This window comes from Vombatus ursinus, unplaced genomic scaffold (assembly GCF_900497805.2).
Source record: "Vombatus ursinus unplaced genomic scaffold, bare-nosed wombat genome assembly UNPS02015066.1, whole genome shotgun sequence".
NCBI lineage: Eukaryota > Metazoa > Chordata > Mammalia > Diprotodontia > Vombatidae > Vombatus > Vombatus ursinus.
Window position 1 is genome coordinate 7,678,539 of NW_020954844.1, and position 7,328 is coordinate 7,685,866.

At 43.6% G+C, this 7,328-nt stretch overlaps 1 non-coding gene across 1 annotated transcript; it reads left to right on the plus strand.

Moving 5' to 3' along the window:
* Nucleotides 1-798: 798 nt before the first annotated feature.
* Nucleotides 799-903, plus strand: LOC114031134. Its single transcript, XR_003567703.1, has one exon. It is a non-coding gene; the product is annotated as a U6 spliceosomal RNA (small nuclear RNA).
* The last annotated feature ends 6,425 nt before the right edge of the window (nucleotides 904-7,328 follow it).

The window sequence follows — 7,328 nt, forward strand, 5'->3', positions numbered from 1 at the left end:
GTGGTGGCAAAGAATGGGTTGGGCCCAGGAGGACTGAGTTTGAAATACAGCTCAGCCATTTATTAACTGTGTGACCTTGAGAAACTCACTTCACCCCTACAATCCATCCTAATTAGCACCTTTGAGAGCTGCCCTGTGTTCTGCTGAGGTTCAAATAGCAGCACATTGGCAGCTTGGACCCCTAGGTTTGTTAAGTTCCTGGATCATGTTCTGTGAATATCTAACAGTGAGTTCTTCATAATTAGCTTTTCTTGTGAGGGCTTTGTTTTTATTTAGATTTGTATCCTCAGTGCTTAGCATAGTGCCTGGCACGTAGTAGGTGCTTAATGAATGCTTATTGATTGATTGTGGGAAAAAATGACCTGCCTGATAGCTGATGAATATTATACATTAGATAGATAAATAGACAGATAGATAGATAGATAGATAGATAGATAGATAGATAGATAGATAGATAGATGGATGGATGGATGGATGGATAGATGATAGATAGATACATAGATATAGAGATATGTATATATTACTTCTTTTGAGGGGAATTCCTAGATTCATAATCTACAATCAAATTTAAAATCACCTTTGAGACCAGCAAGGGTGAGTTAATAAGCTAATAAGTGTGAGAGAAAAAAGCCCCTCTCACCAGAAGCAGCCCCCCCCCAAGACTGAATCCAGTCCAAAATGCATGCCTGGGTATGAAACAGGCAGAGGGAACAATCTCAGCCCTCGTGGGCTTAGCTGAGCGTCTCCTCAATGTTAGAATAATGAAAAAAGAAAAGTCTCTAAAAAGAGAGTGCCCTAGTGCTCACTTTGGCAGCACACATACTAAAAATTGGAACAATGCAGAGATTAGCATGACCCCTGCGCAAGGATGACATGCAAATTTGTGAAGCGTTCCATATTTTTTTCACTAATAAAAAAAAAAAGAGAGAGTGCCCTACAACTGGGGCATGGGACCTCGGTCCAAATCCTTCCTGCTGACATTACTTGTAGGACTATGAACAAGTCATTTAACTTCCTTCAGCTTCAGACTCCTCAGCTCTAAAATGAAGGAATCAGCCTCGATGGTCTTAAAGGTCTTTTCCAACAATGAACTTTAACCCCATGGTCCTCCCAACCTGTGATTGTCCTTCCCACCCTATGATCTTTCCAACCCATGGCAGTCCTTCCTACCCCATGGTCCTTCCAATCTGTGGCAGTCCTTCCCACTCTGTGGTCTTCCCAACCTATAATAGCCCTTACTACCCTATGAACCATGATACTAAGAGTTCCAAGGGATGCAGGATTATCATGTCAATGGATGAGAGAAGGCCAAGAAAACTTGCCAGAGCCAGTCCTTTCACTTGTAGCTCATAGTATCACAGAATCGTTCTGCCTGTTTTTCCTTTCTCTGTAACCCCAGAACTCAGTAGAGTATCTAGCACATAGTCAGTCTTTCATAAATACTTATTAACTTGCTGACTGAAGGGAAAAGGAATGAATGAATGAATGAATGAATGGGCACTTGGGTGATACACTGGATAAAATGCTAGACCTGGAGTCTAGAAGACTTGAGTTCAAATCCAATGGCAGACACTTACTAGGTTGTGTTACCCTAGGTAAGTCACTTCACCTCTCTCTGCCTCCGTTTCCTCAACTGTAAAATGGAAGAAATAACAACACCTACTTTGCAGGGTTGTTGTGAAGATTAAATGAGATATTTGCAAAGCACTTAGCACAGTGCCTGGCACACAGTAGGTGCTATATACTTAGTCCCTTCCCTTTCCTACTCTGTGCCATGCACTCTACTAAATGCTAAGAATGCAAATAGAAAAAAAATATCTCGGGGAGTTCAGGTTATAAGTGAGGGATACAACACACATAGTAGAGTTAAGGTTTAGGGAGAAGGGCAAAGCCCAGAGGTTCTAAAGGACCAGAGGTACTTTGGGTGCATCAGGTCCTCTGCCCTGTACGTCAAGGAGCCTGAGCAACAAAGTTTACCACCCATGGGAAGGGGAGAGTGGATCTAAGGGTTAGGTAAAATGGGGATTTTGGTTTCCTCCCACAGGAGTGAGGATGAGAGTGGTCATTATTGGGCCAAGAGGGTAAAAGAGAAGGAAGCTTTGGGGGTGGTGTCTGGGTAACAAGGGAAGGGAAAGTGAAGGCTTCCTGCTTGGCACAGATCTGGCAGGGGCCATTCAGGAGCCCCTGGAAGCCTTGGATGGCCCCTGGGGGACAAGTTGTCAGCACATCCTCAGAACATAGAAAAGAGAAAATAGTGAGTGATTCAAATTGTCTTCATCACTGGCCAGGTTAACAAATGGATTCTGGGAGCCAAAGAATGACCAGGTTTCCTGAGGGGCTCCCCAGGCAGCATGCCCTGCCCTCTCCTCTCTACCTATCCATCAATGGTGATTTGAAAGTCAGTGTTGCATTGCGATTATCTAGCCAATCTTTGAGTCAGGAAGCCCTGGGCTCAAGTCTCTAATAGATATTGGCTGTCTGATCCAAGTAAAATCATTTAACCTCTTGGCGCCCTCAGATAATTCTCTGATTATAAACTGCAGAGGTGGGGAAGCCCCCTCTGCCAATGAAATCCCAGGTCAGGACCAAGTAGAATAAAAATAAAAATTGATGATGATGATGATGATGATGATGATGATGATGATGATGTCTCACTTTCTCTAGGGAATCTTCCCAGCCCTCAGTGATCTCAGACTCCTCTGAATGCTTAAGAAGTATTTTAGCCACATGCTGAATACCCTTCAGTTCTTTAAGGGTTAGATCCCAGAGCCCTTTCAAAACAGAGTGACCCATGAGTTCCTGACACCAAATACTTTGGACAGCTGCCCACAGTCTCCCTTTCTCAAACCTCTTTTAATTCTTGTGAATGTATCAAGGAAAGAAGCTCAATTAGTTGCTAATTGTGTTTTAATATTTCTTTTGATCCTCTCCAACCAAAGAGGGCTGTCCATCTGCCTTGGAAACAGGACAGCGTGCCTGTCTTAATAGGTCTCCAGGCAGTCACCCAGCCACCAGTGAGAAGAGGGGAGGGGAGGAGGTGGAAGGAATAATGGAACCTTGAAAAAAAATTTTCCCAAACCCTGAAGCATAAATCCAGAGGTTTCCTCTGAGACACATTTGGCGATTTATCCTAGACTGCTGTTCCTTTTCTGTTACAACAACATTTGTCTCTCACACTGGCATGACCTGCCCTTTGGATAAAGCCTTTTGGCTCTTGGGCTCTTCACCTCCAAGTGAGCACCCCTTTCTAAAGGCCTGTGAACCATCCCTTCAATAAATATGTTCTAGGCTCTGGCCAGGAGCTGAAGTCAAATTGCTAGCATTTAATTTCATTTAATCCTTTGAATTGAATTGACTCAAAAGGACATAAAATTTCCTCCCTCCTCTTTACCTATTGGATTCCTTACTAGCCTTTAAAGCCCACAGCCATTGCCTCCTCCTCCAGGGAGCCTCTCCTGATGTCCACCTGCCCCCATCCCAATCTTAGACAACTTTTCCCCCTTGAACTTTATCTAGCATCATGCTTTGCCCCCTCTCTGATGTACCTTAAGCTGTCTGTGCTGATGCCACTTCCCCTGACTAGGACAGAGAGGCAGCTAGGTAAGATGGTAGAAAAAGGACCAGATTTGGAACAAGGGAGACCTGGGTTCAAATCCTACTTACTTTACTAGCTGTGTGGCCTTGGGCGAGCCATTTACCTCTCTAGGCCTCACTTCCTTCATTTGTAAAGTGAGGATAATAATAGGTCCGATATCTGGATTATTGTAAGGATCAAATGGGATAAGTGCTATCTAAAAACTAGAGGGAGGAGGAGAAGGAAGAGGAGGAGGAGAATTCCATGAGGGCAAAGTCCATGTTTTATCTAAATTTTGTGTCTCCCTCAAGATCTAGGGTACTGCTCAGCAGACAGCTAGAGCTATATACGTATTATTGAATGAATGATGTATGTAACATGTAAACTCCACGTTTGAACACATATATACATGTGTATATAAGTATATAGATGTTTACACATATATTTCTATGGGAAGTCAGAAAAAGGAGACATAATGAGGGGAGTAGTCACTCTTCCTTGAAGAGGTGGAATCTGAGAAGAATCTTGAAGGGTAATTAGTGCTCAGGCAAGGAAAGATGGCATGAGCAGAAGCAGAGCTCTGAGAAGGACCACGGCAAGTGCAGTGAAAGGGGAGAGGACAGAGTGTGACAAGCCCTATGGCTTGGGCTTAGGAAGATCTGACCTCCAATCTTACCTTGACACATTAGCTGTGTGACTAAAAGCTATTCACAACCTCTCTGACCCTCAGTTTTATCCTCTGGAAAGTGGGGATAATAATTCCTGAAGCAAAGATGTCACAGAGTGATCCTAAGGGCAGCGTGAAATAATGTTTGCAAGGAGTCGTTGGACACGATTGTGTTATGGATGTTCTTTGGTTGTCAGAGAAATATCTGACAGAGGGAAAGGGAGAGGGAGGGAGGGAAGGAAGGGAAGGGGGGAGAGATAGAGACAGAAAGAGACAGACAGAGAGAAAGAGAAAGTGAAAAGGAGAGGGGGGAGGGAGGGAGGGAGGAAAGGGAAGGGGGGAGGGGAGAGACAGAAATTGACAGAGACAGACAGAAAAAGGGAAAGGGAGGGGGGGGGGGAGGGAAGGGAAGGGGAAAGTGGAGAGATACAGACAGACAGAGAGAAAGGAAGCCAAAAGCCTGTATCCATAATCAGGTGGTCAGGTGCACAAAGTCTATTCCACGAAGGAATTAAGGTCGGATGATTTAAAGGCCATTTCTACAGAAACAGATAAATCATCTTAAGAAGGCCTTGTCTCCAGATAAATAACTGCTCAGTTTGTCATACCTGCGTCAATGTATTGGCAAGTCACCTTGGCACACCACCCCCTCCCCGATAAGCATGGGCATGAGGGAATGACTCAGGGCTAGGGCCGACAGAGGACATATCTTTGCCAGGAAACAGAGCACCCTTTAAGAAAGGAAGCCCAGCGTGCTGGAGAGGAAACTTGAGATTTCAAGGGTTCTGGTGCTGGTTCTTCTCTTAATAAGCTGTGTGGCCACGGGAGAGTCTCCTAACCTCTCTGAAACTCAGTTTCCTCATCTGCAAAAAGGGAAAAAGCATCAACATTGCCCTACCCATCTTACAGGAATACTGGAAGATGAAATGATCTAATCAATGAAAGAGCATGTCCATTTCCCCCAAAGGGCCCCTTCCTCTGATGCTGAACTCAAATTGAAGACTCATGTTTCTATAGAATTTTAAATTCATTGCAAATAGCATCATAAATTCAGAGCCAGAAGTGACCTCAAAGGTCATTGAGTCCAAATTCCTTATTGCACAGATAAGGAAATGGAGGGTCAGAGAGCATCATACTCATAATATCAATCGTAATTCAAACCCAGGTCCTCTGCCTCCCAGTTCAGCACCCTTACCATTCAATCCCACTCCCTCTTGTGACAAATCAAAAAAAAAAAAAACCAAGAGAAACAGAGAGAGAGACAGACAAACAGACAGAGACAGACAGAAAGTTAGTTTCTGGTTAATTAATAATCAATTTATTAATAAAGTAGCCAGCAATCAACAAATCGATGGTCAGTGGTTTCTCTCAGTAACCAAAGACCCCCAGTAGAGACCCTGAGAGTCTTAAATTCCTTTCTGAAAGGGAATGCCCCTGACAAGTGAAAATCAACTCTGATGGATGGACATTTAATGAGGAGGTAGGTTAAAAGTCTTCAGCTCTTCCTGCTGAGAACGTGACTTGATCACGAGACTCAACCACCTCTAGCAGTCAGGACAGGGCAATTGATCTCCACTCAGACCACTCTGGTTGGTTTTCTCCTTCATAAGCTGGGTCACCCCAAAGTCTGATGGAGGGATACAAGGACAGAGGCAAAGACTCTGGCAGACTAGATTCTGTTGATACACTGAAGTTAGGTTAGGTCTCCTTGTTGGCTGGGGTCCCACCCAAGGTTGAAGAGCCAGTTCTTTGAGGGCTAGGGGTAGTCTCCTCAGTCAGTCATGTCTTTCAGATGCTGACTTTAACTAGACCTAGGCCTTAATGAGGTGAGAAAAAAAGAGAAAAGCCTGGATCCCGATTTAATAATTGGTTATTAATATGATAGTATGATAGTAATTTCTCTCACTCTAAATCAGGGCTCTTAATCTGGGATCCAGGGATTTTTTTTAAATGTTGATAACTATTTCAATAGCATTGGTTTTCTTGGTAGTGACATATGTTTTTATTTTCTGTATCTAAAAACATTGCCCTAAAAAGAGGTACATAGGCTTCCTCAGACTCTGAGGCTCCAAGTGAGCCAAGACACATAAAGGGTCAAGACCTATCCTGCCCCGAGTAGATTCGAGAGCTAAGAGGCACCTAAGACTAATAGGTTCACCCCTCTGATTTTACAGATAAGACAAGTGAGGCCCAGAGAGATGATGTGATCTCAGAAAATGCCTTTCCAATCTGTCATTCTTTAATGTTATAACAATAATAAATTTATAAAAAATAAATAGAAGTGTATAGTATTATGCATTATCTTTATTTTCTAAAGCACAGGTCTGACCACATCTCTCCTGTCCTCAATAAACGCCAGTAGCTCCCTATTACTTCTGGGACCAGTACAAACTCTTCTAACTTCAAAGCCCTACTTGAGGACGTGGACCACTTTGTATGCCCAATGCCACACATAATGCCTAGTGCATAGTTAAGTGCTCAATCAGAATGAATTGATTGACCACATATGAATTTCACAATTGCCATGTGAGGTAGGTGCTGTAGGTCTTATGAAATTCATTTTACATGGGAGGTAGCTGAGGCTTACCCATGATCACACACCTGGTAACTGTCAGAGGGAGAATTCAAAACTAGGCTTTCCTATCTCTTAGTTCAGTATTCTCTGCCCTACTATGAGAGCTCTTGATTCTCCACTACACACCAAAGTTGCCATAAGCTGTGTCTCTACAATGGGCTTAGAATCTCCCTCCTATTGAAATAGCTTGAATTCTGGGTTGGACTCCCACAGGGAAAAAAATCAAACTCCTTAGCATGTCACTCCACGCCCTGATGATGACTCCCCAGTTGACCTTCTCACTCTTACCTCTGCCCCCTTCCTCCATGACATGGGCTCTGAACTCCAATCTTGCTCATCAGCCTGTTGTCCCTTTCGCATACCGTGCTTGTTTCCTGTCTCCAAGCATTTGCCCAAGCTTTTCCTCCACTCATAGAAGCCCTTCTCCCTCTCCTTCACTTAGAATGGTCACTCACACTTAGATAGTATTTTCAGACTAAAGAGTGTCTTCTTTGAAACAACCTTAGGAGGAA